This window comes from Ptiloglossa arizonensis, chromosome 1 (assembly GCF_051014685.1).
Source record: "Ptiloglossa arizonensis isolate GNS036 chromosome 1, iyPtiAriz1_principal, whole genome shotgun sequence".
Lineage (NCBI taxonomy): Eukaryota > Metazoa > Arthropoda > Insecta > Hymenoptera > Colletidae > Ptiloglossa > Ptiloglossa arizonensis.
Window position 1 is genome coordinate 7,098,762 of NC_135048.1, and position 20,136 is coordinate 7,118,897.

Below are 20,136 nucleotides of genomic sequence, written 5' to 3' on the forward strand. Positions count from 1 at the left end.
AAGAACCCTGTCCACGAGTCCTGTTGTATCAGAATCATGAAGGAATAAACGCGTTCCTTTGTCTCCGTTTAATTCCTCGGAGAAAATTCCTCTAATTTTCGTAGCAACGGAACTCCAACAATGTTTAACTGTATTCAGACTGTCGAGTATTTTGTCAATTGAAGTGCTTCGAAAGGACGAACAATCCGTTGTTTCGTTTTTATCCGGACAATGTCGTTAACGCGGACGGGGCCCGAGAAGAGGCGCGTATGTAGGTCAGGGCTTCAGAAGGTTCTAAATATGAATGCGAATGGATGAAGTAGGAAAGGATGTAAAGACGTAAAGGTAGCAAAAGAGTTGAAGCTGAAAGCAGTTCGTTAGGGCGGACAGTCAGTGATAAGCGGGTCAACAGGATACGATGAGCTTCATAAATGTAGAAAACGAGAAACGGCCGAAAGAGTCTCTTGCATTTTTCCTACCCCTCGAAGATGTACATTTTACCGTGAAAATCCCGCAGTCCCGCTGAAACTTTCGCGGAAATTGAAATTAGAATGAATCGAGTGTCCGTTTCACTCCGGTCCCGTATATTATATGGGCCGTAGCTACTTTCCGGATTCGAAACGCCTAGAAATGCGCATAAATTTTCACCGACTGTCTTGACAATTGACACTCGTAGTAAATTATTTTCGGAAAAACTTGCCCTGCTTCTTTTTACCGGGGGATAACGAAACTTTCCCGGATTCTCGACTCCTGAATAAAAATTTTACCCCGGGCTCTTCGAGCTTGTACAATTTCAAATACAGCTGGCCGACTTTAACTAAAATTTATTCCGACGAAAATGGACAGTTCCGTTTCCTAAACGCGAGCGGCGCGTCCAAGCCGAGAAGAAAGTATTTCCTCGATGAGAGTCGACTCGAAATCGTGGAAGAGAATTCTCGAGAGGGTGAGCGTTATTCTCGAAACGAACGTTCGAAATTGGCCGGGCGGTTCGTTTGTTTGCAAAATCGATCGTCTCCGGTAACGCGTTACCGTTTACGATGTACATTAATTTTTCAACGAGAAATTAACCCGTGTTCGGTCGTACCGCGAATTACAGGACACCGTGTACGCGGTTACGTTGCAACACGTTCACGGTGAGTACCGTATCTCGTCCGAACGTTTCGAAAGTATGGATTTCGGTTTCGAAACTGTATCCTCGAGCTCTCGAAACTGTTTGGCACCGGGAACCGATCGCCGTTAACAAGATCATCGATTAACCTTCCCCCCGCGTACCAGAGAGGCATCGAGATCCCTCGATCCGCGTACAGTTCGCCGTGAACTCGGCAACAATGGCGATTACAGCGTGCTCATTGTGCACGGGTATTTGAGCGACAAAATGAGCGTGCATCGGACGAGTCTGTTAGCCCAGGCGACAGGTCGTCGATCCGCTGCAGTTGGCAGGAAATAATTAAAAATAAATTGTAGAGACGAAGGAGGCCGGATAATCAGCGTAAAACGTTTCGCCTTACCAATTACACGTCGGATAACGATTTTCCCCTGTAACGATATTACTCGGTGTAACGTCGTTATAACGTCGGTATAACGCTACGCAAAAGTGCCTCTACCCGGTTGGTTCCGGTGCCACCCAACCCTATTCCTCCTACTCCTACTCCTCCTCCTCCTTCTCCTTCCTCTCTCGGCCATCTCGCGTCCTCGCTTGATTTTTTTATTATCGTCGGGCCTCTTCATTACGAAAGATTGAAAAGGCAACGGGACGAACGGTTCAGCGGCCGCCAATGTGCCGTAAATTCTGATCGGAGCTACGCCCGAAATTGGGGTGCCCTCTAAAGCACCCCGGTGTATCGAGGGCTTTAATAATTGCGCCGGAACGAGCGTTGCTTGTGGATTTGGCGCACCAGCCCCGGGGCTCGGTCGGTCGGTAAACACGTGCCAGGTTGAGGAGAATTTTTGGGAATAATGGTTGCGAAGAAGCACGAGGTAGCGGTAGCTGAAGTGGATTAGAGTGGAGAGGCTTGTCTGTTGCAGTTTACCCGCTACCGAGTCCATTCGGATGCGTAGTTTTCGTTTAAGTCGGCAAGCATTGTTCGTTTGTGTTACAACGATACTACGTACCGGGTATGATTTTATAATCTCGTTGAATTTTTATCGAAAAATCTCGACGATCGATACGTCCGAGATTGAAATTAACTCGAGTTAACGACATTGGGAGATGCCAATTCGCGTATTTCGGTTCTCGATTGTTGGTGACGGAGAGACGCTCGTGTCTTGGATACCTTGTGTCTTGCAAGAAATCTTAACTATTGTTAAATAAACGGTAAAGAAAGCAATGGATGTGGAATGACAAGTATGTTTGCGAATATGTGCGATGTACTGGATTGTTCGATAAGTTTTGTCGTTCGAGAAAACTTATCGAGTACTACATTGAATAGTACCACATTGAACAGTACTGTTCGATAAGTTTTATCGAACGACGAAACTTATTTAGTACTACATTGAACAGTACCACATTGAACAGTACTGTTCGATAAGTTTTATCGAACGACGAAACTGATTGAGTACTACATTGAACAGTACTACATTGAACAGTACTACATTGCACAGTACTACATTGGACAGTACTACATTGAACAGTACTACATTGGACAGTACTATATTGAACAGTACTATATTGAACAGTACTACAAGGAACAGTTTTATCGAACGACAAAACTTATTGAGTACTACATTGAACAGTACTACAAGGAACAGTTTTATCGAACGACAAAACTTATTGGGTACTACATTGAACAGTACTACAAGGAACAGTTTTATCGAACGACAAAACTTATTGAGTACTACATTGAACAGTACTAGATGGAACAGTACTGTTCAATAAGTTTTATCGAACGACAAAACTTATTGAATACTACATACCAGATACTACAACAGTACCAGATTGAACAGTACTGTTCAGTACGTTTTATCGAACGACAAAATTGATCGAACAACCTATTATTTGTAAATTTTGTTTAGTAGAAGCATATCGCGCTAAAGAACGTTACTCGAAGTAGCTTCAAATATGCTCGTTGATTTTTAATCGAATATTTTACTTTTTAAAGATTATACATTCTTTTCAATCTTATTGATAATCAAATAATGAAATAATTCAAAAAATACGTGGAGATTTAGGCTATATTCTGCGGAGCACACTGTCATTAATGTTTTAACATTATAACGTTTCGATAAAAAATTTTATTAAATTTTTACAAAATGTATAATATTTTATATTAAAGACTTATAATAGTATGGTTTATAAAGTATTCGAGGATTTATTATTTCGAATAATGTGCAGCTCCCAGGTTCATATGCTCCTGGGAGCCTGCGGTCGTTAATGTGTTAATTGTCTATAATACGTAGTAACAAAAAAAAGTACTTCGTTCGCGCGCACAGGGTCTACACGGACGGATTTCGCAATGATTTTCCAATAGTTTATCGCGTATCGAAGCTCGTAGATTTCTCACGATAAGTGTTCGAAACCTGTTACCGGAGCATTAATTTTATGTCAACACTTCACGTATCGCGTTATAACTTTTGTACTTGAGCCGGTGTAGTTGAACGAGTACCGTGAAACTCTCCCTGATACGTGGTGAATAGTTTTTGCAGAACTGGTTGTCCCTGCTCCGTAGAATCAGAGAGCTCTGTCACGTCGCTTTTCATTAGAATATCGAGGAATGCTGTCGCCTCGATTTCTCTGGAACAAAGAGCTGTGTCACGTTGCTCTTCGCCGGAGTAACGACCAACACGATTGCTCCGCTGTTCGTTGTAGTATTCAAGACCACTGTCCTTCTATTTGTTGTAGAACGTATCAAAGACCACCACTCGTTACTTAGCTCGAAGAGGCAAGAAGCACCGTAACGACGTTCCTCGCTGCAATATCGGGACAATTTCGAGCACACCGGTACCCTTTCGGATCGTTTTGCAAGTAGAAAAAAGTCTACCAGCGAAAGGGTTCACAAATCACCCGTGTGAAGCACTGTACCGCAGCGTGTTCTTATTAATTAAACGCCTTCGATGGTTCCAGCCTGATAAGTCCGCTCCGAACGGAAGTGAAACGACCTGGATGGTCGTTAGATCGAGCGGAGCGGGAAGATTTTTATCATAGATCCGAAGTAATAGAAAGACAATCAAATCGGCCGAACTGGATCACGACTTGAACCCCGGTTAAAGCCAGTTCCCTATTCGTGCTTGTTCCCAGTCCATCCGCGATCCTTTTTTCCGTAAGGCCGACCGATAAAACAATGGCGTTTGCTCGGTGCCAGGGAGTCACTTAGCCCCGACGTGCATTGGCTCGAGAACCAATCTCGGATAATTAATAGCCCGGTCTCTATCGATCAGAGCCGACGCCACAGGATCCTGAGTCGAACGAGCACAATACCACGGTAATTGCTTTATACTTATAAGTTGCGAGCCCGTTTGCCCGGCCTCTCAGTCCAGCATATTGTGCTCTGTAAACCGCGAACGATAGGTGTACTCGTGCGCTTATACGAGGTGCTCCGAAAGTAGCTTCATCGAGGTAGCCTTATCACGTCGGTCGAAAGAAAAATCCCTTAGCGAGGTAACGAGGCTAGCTTTCAGGGAAGTTTTATTTTAAACGAAACACGAGGAACTCGCTCGCGCAGAATCACGATCGAGGATCGATACCGTTCGATAACTGTGACCGAGGAGGTAGACCCACGTGAATTTCAATCGCACGATTGATAGGATTTTTTATATCACGAATCGGGAAATTTACAACGAATAACCACTTTGACACTGTTCGTTGCCATAATGTCAGCAATCCTCGCGAATTCTAAAGACACTAGCCTCACTTATCCGTGAACGAATCTCAAGGGGGATTTTTGTCGTTGTTGTTCAACGTGCCTAGAATCTCTGTTTACTATGATCAGGATAAAGTTCGATTAGAATATTAAAGGATTCGAGTTGATAATTTGATCGAGGAATATCCTGGCTACTTCGCTAGCCTCGTTCCTCCGTGAACGAATCTCAAGGAGGGATTTTTGTCGTTGTTGTTCAACGTGCCTAGAATCTCTGTTTACTTCGATCGGGATGAAGTTCGATTAGAATATTAAAGGATTCGAGTTGATAATTTGATCGAGGTATATCCTGCTACTTCGCTAGCTTCGTTCCTCCGTGAACGAATCTCAAGGGGGATTTTTGTCGTTGTTGTTCAACGTGCCTAGAATCTCTGTCCACTTCGATCGGGATAAAATTCGAATAAAATATTAAAGGTTACATTGATTCCAAGTTGAGAATTTTATCGAGGGACATCCTGCTATCTTTGATTTCTGTTCATGGAATAAGCGAACCCGGTAGTATCGTCAAGTCCTGGGACACCCGTTGTATCCAAGTGGCGAATATCGGTGAAACACCCTGTATATATTTATAGGTACGCCCATTCGAATGGCTCCCACGCGACCAGAGAAAAAGCTCGTTACCGTGACTTTCTAGGTCCTCCTTTCCGGCTCGGTGTCTTCCTTTTCCTCCCTCCCCAGACCTCTCTTTCTCGATCGCTCCCTCTTCTCGTTCAATTACACGGCTAAAGTAATGATTGATATGCGGCTTATCGAGCTTGTGCAACGACCAAGATCCATTTCATGCCTCTCTCTCTCTGTACCCGATGTCCACGAACACGCGTGTACACGTTGAAATAATGACGAGCTGGCGCGAGTACGCGCGTGTGTTAGCCGTGCACCGGATTTATGGGGTTGACTCGCTGTTTTACCGCCCAAGGAACCCCGGTGCCTCGGACTGAATTTATGTCTATATAACTGCAGTATAGTTTTCGGCACCATGTTGCGAACCCTGGTGCTGTATTTCCGTTCGATCGGCCAGGGGTATCGGCGTTTTGAAATAATGCACGCGGCGATTTGTCCGTACCTCCAGGTTCTGCGAGATTGTAAGTCTACTTGGAAGAAGAGAGAGAGAGAAAGAGAGAGAAAGAGAGAGAGAGTTAAGAATCGATACAAGGATTGCAATATTCCGCTGATCTTAAGTTCTCTCGAACGGAGAGGTGGTTCGGGGAATATTGGTATACTTACAAGGTATACTCGTTGCTAGGGTACTTGAGAGCCTATCCGTGACTACCCCTAATCTAGACTAGACGTTCTCCAGGGTTCGTAGCTTTTCCGTACAATGTCTACCACATTTGGCGCGCGTAGTCTCCAGCTGCCATTGCCATTTTGCAATTGTAAAATTTTATCCTCAGAAACGGTTCGTTGAATCGTTAACGTATAACCACTCCCGTTAACGTTATTGCGCATCGAAGAAATAAATTTTCCCGGCCACTTTCTTGCCCCTCAAAAATTCACTGGGTAAACTCGGTAAAAGCGTCCGGTGTTATCGGCTTCCCGTTGCTCGTTCTTTTTCCACCGTTACTGCAGCGCCCTTCAACGATGCGTTAAAGTGAATCGCTGCTGGAACACCCAGCAGCAGACTTATCCGAACCGCAGCTCGGTCCGTTTAAACAAAATACTCGCGGCGTTCGTGGCTGGCGAGAAGCTGCTCGTAAAATCGACGGTCGTACGACGTACGACGCGACCTGGCGTGCCACCTCCCATAAAGGCCGATTACTTATGTACCCTCCTTTACCCCCGTAGGATCTTGTTCCGGAACTCCACCAGCGAGATGAGAAAGAAGATCGCGGTGTAAGCGTGGAACACGAACGAATACGATGTTTGTCGGGTTGGTTTTATTACGGTCGCGTCTATTTGTAAACCATCGGGGGCGTTCTTTGGTGTCGCGACAAAGGGGTCGAAAACGCACGGCCAAGGCTAGTGCAATTACCGTGAGCGGTCAGCGGACAGTAGCTATGCAAGCAGATTGCGTTACGGTAATTGATTAGGCGACGGTAATTGCTGGTAATTAGAGGATCGAGAGCAACGCGCGTCCCCGTCTCCGATGTAGTGCTCTCGATCCCGCGCGAGTTCCTGGACCGGCAATTACGCAATAACTTCAACTAGGTGTTCTCTGTTGAGAATACAGCGCGAGGGACGACACTAGGAATTCGGTCGGTAGATTTTCTACGAACGTAACGCGATCGATGGAAAATATTTACATCAACGATATCAGCGAACGTACACTTGCACGATCTGTAGGGTTACGAGATAATGTAGAACGATTCGAGTGCCGATGATAACGGATACGGATCGACGAATCTTGCGGCTGGGGCACATGTGCGAGAATGGCTGCTGCGACAGTCACGTGACGGTAATATGCGCACGCATACCAAAGATGGCGTCAGGCCCTCCCGATAAACGTACAACACCCCGTGTGATTATTCGAACGATGTAAGTTTCGAAGTTTAGTGGGAGCGTTAGCCTTGTTGGAGAAGTGATAAAGAAACTACAACTTCGTATGTAAGAACCACGAATAAAGGATTTCTATGTGGTATGAATTAACGAAAAGATACTGGAAGAACGGTACGATGTTTAATTTAAACGGAGGACATTGCCGATTTCTGGACACTCTTCTTGGAAACTTGCAAATGCTTTTCCTCGGTTACCTCGATCGCGACCGTTTTATTAAACGCGTTTCTGTATCGGCGAAACGTTTGTCACGGAATTGTGACGTTGGTTAAACCGAACTCGCCTTTGATACGAGCAAATGTAATTTTGTCGCAAACGGCGGATTGTATTTGCTCGCAAATATCGGATAACGTTCGGGATAAAGTATTGGCTGCTTTTGTCCGAACAATGTCCATTAAATTACGCGAGTTATCGAAGTTTACATCGCAAACTGTTGACTGTCTGTCTCTTCGGTTCTCTTACGAATCTTCGAATCGAACTTCGACGGATACAATTTCGGTTGTCTGTTCGTCGATAAAAAGGTTTTCATTTTGCATTTTCTCTCGAAATAGAATACCTTCTACTTTCGATCGCAAACATTGCGCCGGGCTACTCGACCCGAACAGCAATGGGCGTATCGAAAACAAATCCATCGAACTTGTGCAGTCGTCCAGTTTCTGAAATCGAAATTAGCTTCGTTTCAATTTTGACGCTTGATAAGGAGAAACGATTGATTCTTCTTGCACGATTTTCTTCGTGCGAACGTTACAATTAATTTAACGTCAAAAGATTCTTTAATCCGTCGTCTAAGAATTCGACTCGATAGAATTCGTATAAAAAATCACAGTGTAAAGAATTTTCAAGTTAACGAAGAACTGGTACAAACGATGGTTCAAAAAGATAACCACCTAATGAAAACGTTTTTTCGAGTGGAACCATTGCGGACTTTCTATTTATTTTCAAGATCCTCGATCGTGTAATCGATCATTCCAAATATTTCACAAGTATCTACTTATCAATTAAGTTTGGTATCGTGTAATGCTTCTTCATCCGGATTCTATACACGTATACTTTGAAAATGATGTTATTGCGAGTCTTTAACATAAAATATTAGACATTCTCTAAGAAATTATTGAATTTTATACCGCAACTTTTTATTATGCTTTGATAACTATACAGCCTGAATTCTCGCGTATTTCTTGAATTATTCAATAAACGATCGATAAGTAAAATATTAAAACGTAAAATATTTTACTAAAAATCAACGAGCATACTTGAAGGTACTTCTAGTAACGTTTTTCAGTGCGATATGCTTAAAAACAAAAGGTACTAAACGAAAGTTAATTATAAAATAGAAAACATTTCGTGCATCGCCCCTTTTTTTCTTTCGATATATTTCTTCTTTGGTGCTAACAATTTCTTCCAAAATATTCTTCTTGTAAACTTTAAAAGGGCTTACTAACTCGTAAGTAAAGCAATAATAATAATAAAAATAATTCGAAGATCGAACATAAGGGAAGGAGTCTGACGTTTGATCAGTTTCTTACACTAATCTCTTTCCTGAATGGAGCCGGGCGTGGACCAAGGATGGACCCGGTATCGCGGAGTATTCGAGAAATCGAGGCCAGACCGTGAACAAACGGTCCCATTGCGCACAGAAAGTGCTGGACGTGCGAAGGTTCGCGCATCAAAGGAGGCGTGAACGTTGTTGCACGTGATAGCCGTCTCCCGATAGGATCGAATCTGGCCGCTTATCGATAACGGCCCGTTCAACGGCTGTCTGCCCCATTGCGCCACGTAAACGCGCATAGATCCGCTTTACTCAATAATCTGAACAAAGTAGGTATTCCCGTGGATGTCGGGTGTGTACCAGAGCGTCTCCAGGAACGCAGAATTCGCTGTTTCCGGAGGAAATTCAACCGGAGAAGGAGAAGACGTAGGTGTGATGCAATTGAGATCGAGAAAGGGGGATCTTTACGCGGTACAATGGAATCCAACTTAACCTGTTGGATACGAAACGCTCTCTCGAGTCACCTTCTTATGAATCTCGTAGAGACTCGCGATAGATCCGATTAGGGTAAACTCGATGGAACGTAATCAGTTTCGATACAATTGGAACCGAAACGTACCATCTTTTGGAGAGTTCAACCATCAGACCCTTTTTGGAAAGTATGGAACATCTTTCGGTTAGTTTGTCGCGGTTTGGAGACCATCTCTTGGAGAGTTCAACCATCAGATGGATGATCAACCTTTCTTGGAAAGTATGGAACATCTTTCGGTCAGTTTGTCGCGGTTTGGAGACCATCTCTTGGAGAGTTGAATTATCAGATGAATGATCGAACCTTTTTGGAAAGTATGGAACATCTTCTGGTCAGTTTGTCGCGGTTTTCAGAGAAGAGGATTGCCACGGAAAGTCGTTTTCGGTTCGATTGGTGCTATCGTCTCAACGTTTCTGACATAATCGTTGACGTAGCTTTACACAATAACTCGAATTACCAGTTTGTTTAATGATATGTTTATTAAACTCACTCGGCATAGAGTCGATAAGGTTTGCTGATACGAAGTGGCAGGACTTGTCTGTTTTGTTCTATTCTAACGAGACCGGACTGGTATTTAGACTAGGACCGGCTAAGGTTGACTCGAAAAATCCGATAAGCGTATGTTTGTAAAGTGTTTTTACGATTAGAGGAGATTGTACGTTAGTTCTTAAACAACCAGAACGTGGTACGTTCGCACGTTTCTCGCGTTCCTTCCGAGAAAAGCGTCCATGGCTGCGGTTTGCCGATGTGGATACTTTATTCGAACGATACGATCGATCTATGATGGACTTGTTTCGCACAGGGTTCCAGGGATTTCCAGCTTGTCATTCTGGGCGCGATACTCGAGATATGTCCTACTTTCGTACAATGTCCACCATATTTGGTGCGCGTGGTACCCAAACGTCAACTGTAGAAATAATTCTGATCTTGGAATGTTTATTTACGAACACGTACGGCGAATTCTCATGAACTCGAGTATTTCGTTTTAAAGATCGTATCGTTTCGACGATATTAACGCATTCAAGGGGGGAGTCGCCATTGACGTTTTTCGGTTTTCGACCGTTTATGGCGAGAAACTGTACGTTCGTGCCGTATTTTGTAAAAAATGTTAACTACGATTACGTGTTGACCAATGATTTCGACAATTTATGATGCTGATAAATCGAAATGGTACTACAGAGACAAAGCCTACTTGTATCGACATATATAATACTTTCACGAAGCGAGTGGATAGAGCAGATCAACATTCGTTCTACTATTCGATACTTTGTAAAACAATCAAGTAATGGAAGAAAGTAGCGTTCTGGATAATAAATTGTGCATTGTTCGATTCACTCGTATGTATATAAAAAGTTGAACGCTACGTAGCAAATAAAGTATAAAGATTTCTTATGGCGATTCAGCAGGAAAATTGTCTGTTCAGAACAAATTGTTAGCACCAAAAAACAAAGGTATCGAAAATTGGATATGCATAATTGTAAATTTTGCTTAGTGTTTCTCCATCGAGGAAACTGTTTTCAAGCTCATCGCATTGAAAAACGTTACCTTCGAATCTTCTCAATCGTTTCTTAAATAATTGAAAAGATAAGCAAACATTCAGACTATAAGCTTATCACAGCATACCGTCATCAATGCGTTAGCATTGTAACTTTTCAATAAAAAATTCAATAACATCGTAACATGTTAAGTATTAACGTGTAAGTGTAACTCAAAGTATTCGCGCATTTATTGTTTCGAACAATATGGGAAAACTCGCAGGACTATGTGCCCTAGAAAGCATGCAGTGCTCAATGTATTAATGTATCTTGAATATTTGAGGACCAATCGCAACTATCCCTCGTCCAGAGACTGTCCACTCGCCAGTCTCCGCATCCAATTCGATAGAAACAAAAACTATCGATGCGACATCGATAGTTTGCCTTCTCGTGTAGCAGACTTGACGTTTTCTAAAAAAAACCCGATCTGCACTCACCACGTTCTGTCTATTCTTCGTGAGGTCCGCTATTCCGACAATTTTCCCATTGCAGAGTCGAACCAATTAACATTTTCACTCGTCATCGAACCGCGACAAGATTCCACCTTGGCAAATATTAATTAGCCCGCGGATGAACGAACGGGGGAAAACAGAAGGAAAGAGTCGAAAAGTGGAATCCAGCGTGGGTGCAATGGAACAGACGCGGTGGGCTCGCGTTCCCGAGGGTGCATCGAAAATAGAAGGGAAACAAATAGAGAAGAGGATGGATTAGGTAGCAGCACGTGAACTCCCAACATACGCACGACTAGAGACCAGTGTATACAAGCATGGCCCCCGCGTACACCTTTGTTTGCATTCGATTTTAAGTCCGCGCTGCTACCGCTGTTGCTCGTCGAACAAGCAGTCCCGCGAAACTCTGCTTCCCTCTAATTATTGTTGACTCCAGTCTGCGCCGATAATAGGCTTACGCGTCCGATTATTTCCGTGTTTCCAGCGTTGTCGTCCCTGAAACGTGGCCGCTGTCCAACCGTTTCCGTAAAGTCGATCGTCGGCCGCGGCTCTCGCTGTAGCTCGTGTTACGTCCATTGTTCTGTCTCGTTGCTTTCGACTCGATCGTTTTACGCAAAAAGACGCGGCGTTACGCGACTGCGCGATAGAGTTTACAACTTGGTCCTGCGGATACGTCGCGTGTCAAACACTCCACGAAATGATCGATCACGAGATCGTGTCGTTCGGTACGCATCGAAAGGAACTTTGGTGATATTGACCCACGGTGAACGGATTTTGGGATCTTGGCGTGGGTCGGAAATGACCCACGCCGAAATCGCGAACAAACAGATTTCGAAGTGTAATTCTCTCCTTCCATTTTACGAATAGGTTTATCATAGAGACAAATACACGTTTGTTGTAGAAAATTTACAAATTACGAAGAAATAGGTTTATTATAGAGAAAAGAGAAACCAGCATGTTTAGAAAATGTATAATGTTTGGTAATTCTCCGCACAATTTCTACACAAAATTGTTACAATCAATCATTTCTGACCCACCCTAAAATCACTCACAAACAGATTTCAAATTCTAATTCTCTCCTTGCATTTTACGAATAGGTTTATTATAGAGACAAATACACGTTTGTTGTAGAAAATTTACAAATTACGAAGAAATAGGTTTATTATAGAGAAAAGAGAAACCAGCATGTTTAGAAAATGTATAATGTTTGGTAATTTTCCGCACAATTTCTACACAAAATTGTATTTCTGCGAATATAATGATTGTTGAAAATGTGTCGTTGGCACTTTTTACACGCAGAAGTATATTTGTTATCGTTTTTTCAACAAATATAACATTTTTCACGTTTATGTAGCTGTTGGTTGGTAATTTTAAACGTACGAAGACTCTTAAAATACTTCCATTGCTCTTGGAATGTCTGAAAGACGACTAACGTAAAATCTCGAGTGACCACGACATACCACGTTCGTCCTACGAGTGTTGAGTATGTGTTAATTGACGTTGAAAACGGATCTTTGTGAATTATTTAGAAATTGAGAGCACAAGGTTTAAGAAAAGAACGATCCATATTTTATAGCCGAGTTTCAAGAACCAGCGAACTGAGAGCACACGCGGGCAAAGCGTATCGAATTAAATATAATCTATAATTGAATGCAAACAATATAGAGTTTACGATATTAATTCGATTTATACAAAACGGAGCTCTTTGAATATCCAAGGGAACACTTTCCATATTTTAATAGCGCAAATTGTGGTTACGTTTTATAATATATTTTCAGTTGCACCTCGCCTCTAAAATACAACGTTCTAGTTATATATTATTTTTATGTGCAAAAATAACTATAACTCGAGGACGATAGGGGTATATATGTACATGTTTATACGAACCTTTTTCATTGGTTTCGTGTCCCGAACCACCGCTGAAATAGGCTCCATGCGTTACAGGACACACCCTATATATTCATGTACGTACATATGTACTTCTACGTATGCTAAATAAAGCCGTGTAATAATAATAAATAAATAAGTACGGTGCATGCAATGATTTAACGATCCACGCGGAGAACCGCTATGGCCACTACGCCGAGTGTGCATACAACCTACAACTTCTCCACTCAATTTTCTCAGACGAAGAAGTCTGAGATGAAAAAGTTCGTTGTAACATTTCGACTTATTTTCCTAGGAAATATCACATTTTGATAGATTTAGTAGAATAATATGAAATATAACCGGGTGCGTATCATTGTTTTTCTAAGATAAGAACCGTGATATGTACCAACGTATGATATTGCATTCGGACGGATTTTGCAATTGTTAATCCAGAGAAATTAAAAAATTTCGAGATGAAAAGTTTTAGTATTTCGACGGTGAACTAATTTTCTTGCTTTACTTTGATTCGAACAATCTATTTACATTAAGTAAATAGAATTGTATTTTGAATTGTACTGAATTGTATTTTACGGTTTTTAGGCAATAATTTCACGTTTCATTCGATTTTGTGTCTAGTTAAGATTTCTAGCGATGTCGAATCACATTTTTTGCTAGAATTATACCTCACATTTCCCAAGCCTGTCTAATAATTGATGAAAAATGGATCTAGTTGTTGAGTGTTTGCAGAAACTTTGAAGCTGACGAATAGTTTGTATTGTACTTTATTTTTATTCATACCTCAGGAAAAACTAGTACAAACTGCCTGTGATCGATTACCCAAGTACTTCTTAACACCTTTAGGGACGAATTATTTTATTCGAGAGAAAGACCAATTCAAATTAATGTTGACTCGTGGATTTGTCGATCTTGTGGCAACATTGACGTAATTATTTATTTAAAAAAAACCTACAAACTGAAGCTACACACATATATATATATATATATATATATATATATATATATATATATATATATATATATATATGTGTGTATGTACTAGGTTGTTCAATAAGTTTTGTCGTTCGATAAAACTTATTGAACAGTACTACATTGAACGGTACTACATTGAACAGTACTACATTGAACAGTACTACATTGAACAGTACTACATTGAACAGTACTACATTGGACAGTACTACATTGAACAGTACTACATTGAACAGTACTACATTGGACAGTACTACATTGAACAGTACTACATTGAACAGTACTACATTGGACAGTACTACATTGAACAGTACTACATTGAACAGTACTACATTGGACAGTACTACATTGAACAGTACTACATTGAACAGTACTACATTGAACAGTACTACGTTGGACAGTACTAACAATAAGTTTGTCGTTGGATAAAACTTATTGAACAACCTATGATATATCGTTATCTCCGACGAAGTTAAAGGTACTTTAGAGTACCTTATCTTTAGAAGCTATATAGTTTATTTTTATAAAATATTTACCAACTCCTACCTAATTGAATAGAAGTTAGTATTGCTACCTTAGAAGAGTCCAGTACAATTTATTTAACGTCTTTATTTTCGTCTTTAGAGTACCTTATCTTTAGAAGTTATACAGTTCATTTTTATAAAATATTTACCAACTCCTACCTAATTGAATAGAAGTTAGTATTGCTACCTTAGAAGAGTCCAGTACAATTTATTTAACGTCCCTATTGCGCAAAGTTTGTCGAGTTATAAGAGATAAACATTCGAGGCGAGACGCGGCTGAATCCCTGTTCCTAAATTTAACTTCAATTGCTCTAAAACCTAACCTGTATGCACTGCAATAGTAACCGAGTCTGAACGACTCGGTTAAATTGTTTCGGTGTTCAACCATCTAAATATACTGTCAAACATCTTACTGGTTTACTGAAATGGTATCGATTTACTGTAAACGCGTTGATGCCTGCCAGATTTAGATTTCACAGCATTGTTGCGTACAGCAATTGTATTACAGCGAACGGGTATCTGAACTGCCACAGGGAAAACTTAGATCAATAAATTGTTAGCAAAGTATTTGTTCGATTATTGGGCCAAAACTGGTTCCGTATCTAAACTACAAGAATTTCCGATCGCGTGCCTTGATAATCTAGACTCGGTGTTAAATCCAGATAACCAGTTCTCTCGACGAAATGGTTCACGAGTTTTCCATCGCAAAGATTAGGTACATCAAAGATCTCGATAATGATAAGTCTCGTCTCGATCTTAACGTAGCACACTGATAATGATTGCAATCGTAGGTGTCGAAGCTGAAGAGATTAACCGAGCGATATGTACAAATTTGATATTTTATCGTGAAATAAAATTAGTCATTGGAATTGAACCGAAGAATTATCGAGATTCCTCGAAGACTTCAATTTACATATAATCGACGCGATCGTTGCTAAATCCACGAATGGTAATTGGATAATCATCGATTCTCTGGAACAATAATTCAATCAATTTATAATATAATATTTTCCGTGCGTTCAATTATAATACAATCGTTGTGAAATAAATCAATAGCTGTACCTTTAATTTAACCGATTTGTAATATAACAATTCTCACGATTGTTCAATCGCAGTACAATCGTTATAAAATAGATCGGTATTTAATACTTTTAATTCGGTCAATTTTTAATAGAAGAACTATCCGATCCATTCAATTGCAATATAATCGTTACAAAATTAATCAATTTATAATATCTGCAATCCTATTTAATAATCGAACGACACGATGATTAATTTTCTGTAACAGAACCACATCGTTTCGCGCGAGCGATGAGAAACGTAGCAGGTAGTTTCGAGCCTGTATTAAATCGTTCATTCTCGTATGGACAAACATCGATTGTTTGCTTTGAAATCGTACGTAAACCTGGCACAACCTCGAATCGATACACGGAACGAAAACGGTCGCGGATTAAATGACAAAACAGGGCTGTAGACGATCTGAGGACAACCAGTTCGGTTGTCAACAACTCGAGGAAAGGGTTCTGTTTCCAACCGGATGTTTGGAGACAATATACTCGGTAAAATCTTCTTATCGAAAGAGGTCTCCGGATTCGTGAGAAGATTTTCTCCTCAAGAAACGACTGCTGTACCCGAGCTTTTGTTTTATCCGCGTCTACTAAAAAAAAAAAAAGAAAAAAAAAAGACATTGCAATCTTGCGAAGAATATCTTCGATATTTTCTTTTCGCGTCTCCTTTACATTTTAAGAACTTTCGATTAAATGTTTCGAAACAGAGCTCTATTGAATCCACCGGGAAGACATCGTACTTTTAGATGCGTACTTTTATCGAATTCGAAAACGGTTGTTTAACTTTTCTACATTGTCCGGTTCAATTTGACCCGAAATCAAACTTTGACGTTAAATAACTTGTGTGCAAAATATTCGACTCGCATGAATTTTACCGACTTTGGTCAGTATTACTCGAAGCATGTACCAGGTAAGATCAAATGTACTTAGTGTTGTTTCGTAGGAGATATCCATGTTTGTTGCTTTGATAATGTTCGGGTCAATCTGAACTTTATTTTTTACTTTGTTTTTAAAATAATGGACGAATAATAGATAGTTATAATAAAAGTGTAAAACAGGCGATCGTAGATAGATCGAAGCAATATATATTTACTATACATCAATAGTGTTAACGAATGTCGAACTTCGAACACAGTACAAGTTTTACGCGCGATTTGAGCTGCTAAATATTTACAATGCGCAATAATAAAATACTTTTCTACGAGATCGGAACAAAAATCAAGAGTTATTAATATTATGGTTAAAGGTTGAAGGTTCTGTGGATTCATTGGATCGATTTTATTTTATCGTATATTCGATATATCAGCTCTTCGTACATATATTGTACGGACAGTGGTAAGTTCAATTGGAATAATGCAAATTACGAATAATACGTATTGGATCATACGAATTGGATCAAAATTTGTCCAGGAAAAATATATTTTTACAGTCGAATTAAATTCTGATTTTTCTATAAGATAAATTGCGCAAGATTCTAACGAAAGTCTGTCCTTGTTCAGAAAACGAAAAAAAAAAATATCGCGTCGATGTGCCAACACCGTTTAGAGAAATGCACTCAAACTGGTGAAATTTCGAGTGCATCGTTATAGCCACAAATTAAACAATAGTAGAGAAAGGTAGATAATAAATGTACAATAATGAGTCGATCATATCCAATGAAAAGAAACGAAGACTTGTGCTTCCTACGAAGAATGTGATATTTTCGTCGAGCATTTGTAAAGAAATATAAAAATCGAAGTCTCGATCAGTGGAGATGTAGTATGGTTCGATGAGACAAAAATGATCATCGGACGAAAGCCTTAAACTGTGCCACATTAAAGAAACGTGTATTTAATGCAAGGGGTGCAATGCACGAAATGATCGTTAATAGATTTATAAATCGATCCTGGAATCTCGTCTATCGAAAATGGTGGAGAATATGCCCTGTTCCGTGGTTGGAGCGATATCCCAGCAGGATGAAATAAAAAGTGAAAATTTCATATTGTTAGATTGACCCGCGCAGAGTCGGGATTAAAACCCCATCGAAAATTTGTGGGTTCGTTTGAAGGGAAAATTGCACCGGCAATACCATACGATCCCGGTACGAACCGTTAATCTTTGGATCGGTCCAGGAAGTATGGAATAGAATCGATCTGACTTACTGCTTCAAAAATCGGTACAGAGTACGCATCGAGGAATGAACGGAGTATTAAAAGTAAAAGGTGGATGCAAAATCAAGTAGAATGTGTATCTATGATAACTACGCCGTAAAAAGATATCATTTTGTGACCTTAATAAACTTTTCGTATATTATTCACCTGTCTCTATTACTTCTGTTCTTTTATTCTCTATTACGATCTTAACAATTTGTAGAATTGGTGTTGAAGCAACAGATTGTGTCTTAACATTTCTGAATGTTCAGTATGTTTACATATAAATCGAATACGTTAAAGGAAGCTCGTGTCGCGTTACGATTGTTCGAACACTATTCCAAAATATGTTAGTAAGTACTGTAAATATATTTCCTTCTCCACTCCTGATAGATTCAAGTTTTCAATTGTATCACGTTATGCATTCTCGCGACTAATCTTCTCGCTTTTCCTCGCACTCTAAGTGTTTATCACGCAGACAAACGAGTAGACAAATAAATAAATAAATAAATAAATCAATGCATAAATAAATACACAAGTATATAAATGAACGAATACACGAGTACAGAAATACATAAATACATAAATACATAAATACATAAATAAATACATAAATGCATAAATGCATAAATAAATAAATTACAATATTACAGTTACGAAATATCATTAATACATTCGGAAAACTGTACGAAGCGGGTTCGGTGACGCTCGTCACTGTAATTCGAGCATTCTGTAATTCGTCGATACTGATCCTTGTCGTTGATTTCTGTTTCAGGTAAGTGGACACACTCTGCGTAATCGATTCTATCGTGTCGTGTACGATGCGATTTGCAATCACCGCCGCGGTGACACTCCCGTTAAAAAACACCCAACGAGTTGGAGGTGATCCTCCAACGGACCAAGGAAAAGAGGAATCCATCCGATCGGTAAGCCAACTGCCGAAACGTGCGTAAATCCTCGCGTAAAAAGGTGATCCCGTTACGGGGGCCGTGGAAAGATCAACGACCATGGCGAGACGGACCGTGGATGGAACCAGGCGGGGGAAAATATGAGAGAACCGGAAGAAAAGAAGCAACGGAACGTCGCGACGTGTCTCGTTGCGGGTGGAAAGTTAAGTGCGTTTCGCAAAACAGCCGAGATTCCTTTGATGCCTTCGTTCCGCGAGGATAAGAAAGGGTTCACTGGCCGGTTGTTTCGCGCCGGCTGTCCTCTTCGGGCCGGCGCGTCTCTCTCCCTCTAATCCTCTCTTGTACGTTTTCGCGCGGGGTGACATCCAGATCCCGAAGGCTCAGCCTTTAAACTCGAAGCTGCTTTCACCCTGGGCGCCGTCACCAGAGGTCCCGTCGCCTCGGATCAAGCTTTTCGCTCCTTGTCTGGTACGCTTTTCTTCATGCACTCGGGCCCGTAACTTCCCTACGGGATTTTCCATCGAACGCGGCCAGCTCCCGGCTATAAATAATCGGCGTTCCTCGCTTTCTTGCGGGTAGAACCGGCCCTACCACCCTGTTGACGATTTGTGATTTACTATTCGAGGGTATTGTGCCACGAAACGATACAACCGTGAGGAATCGCCTCGGATAACCCTTGGAACGCAACCGAGGTGACGTCTTTGGTTTATGGGAGACTTTATGAGACGGAATTGTTAGTCGGAGACGGTGGACGTCGATATCTCTTTGGTTGACGAATACGGAGGGAAACCTTGGCCACGGATTTCGTGTAAACCGGGATCGAAGTTCACGAGTTTCACACGGATACACGTTTAGGGTTTTACAACGATCCGGAACAGGTATTTTTCGATCGTCGTTCGTTTCGAACGTTCACTTTCAAGTTAATTCCGTTTGAACTTCGCTGATTTAGTTTTATATTCGCTCGAGATCAATCTCGAGTACGCGCAATGGAACGAGATCGGAAAACGTTTATCGTTCTAAGACAATTCGTATTTCGTCTGAATACTCGCAACCGGTTGAATTTCGTTTCAAATTTCCTATACGAGGAAATTAATACATCGGTCCAATTCTATCGTTCGACATTGAATTTACTCGTGTCGAATTATCAGAACAGAGTGATATACGTTCCTTCTTGTGAAATAATGTCAATGTAAAAAATCATTGATAGTTAGGCATTAAAATCATTGGCAGCGTATGTTTCGAAGCGTTTTGACAAGCGAAGGGATACTCGATCTAGAAATTATTATTAAATACAGATTTATTCATAATTATCTCATTATATCGAATAA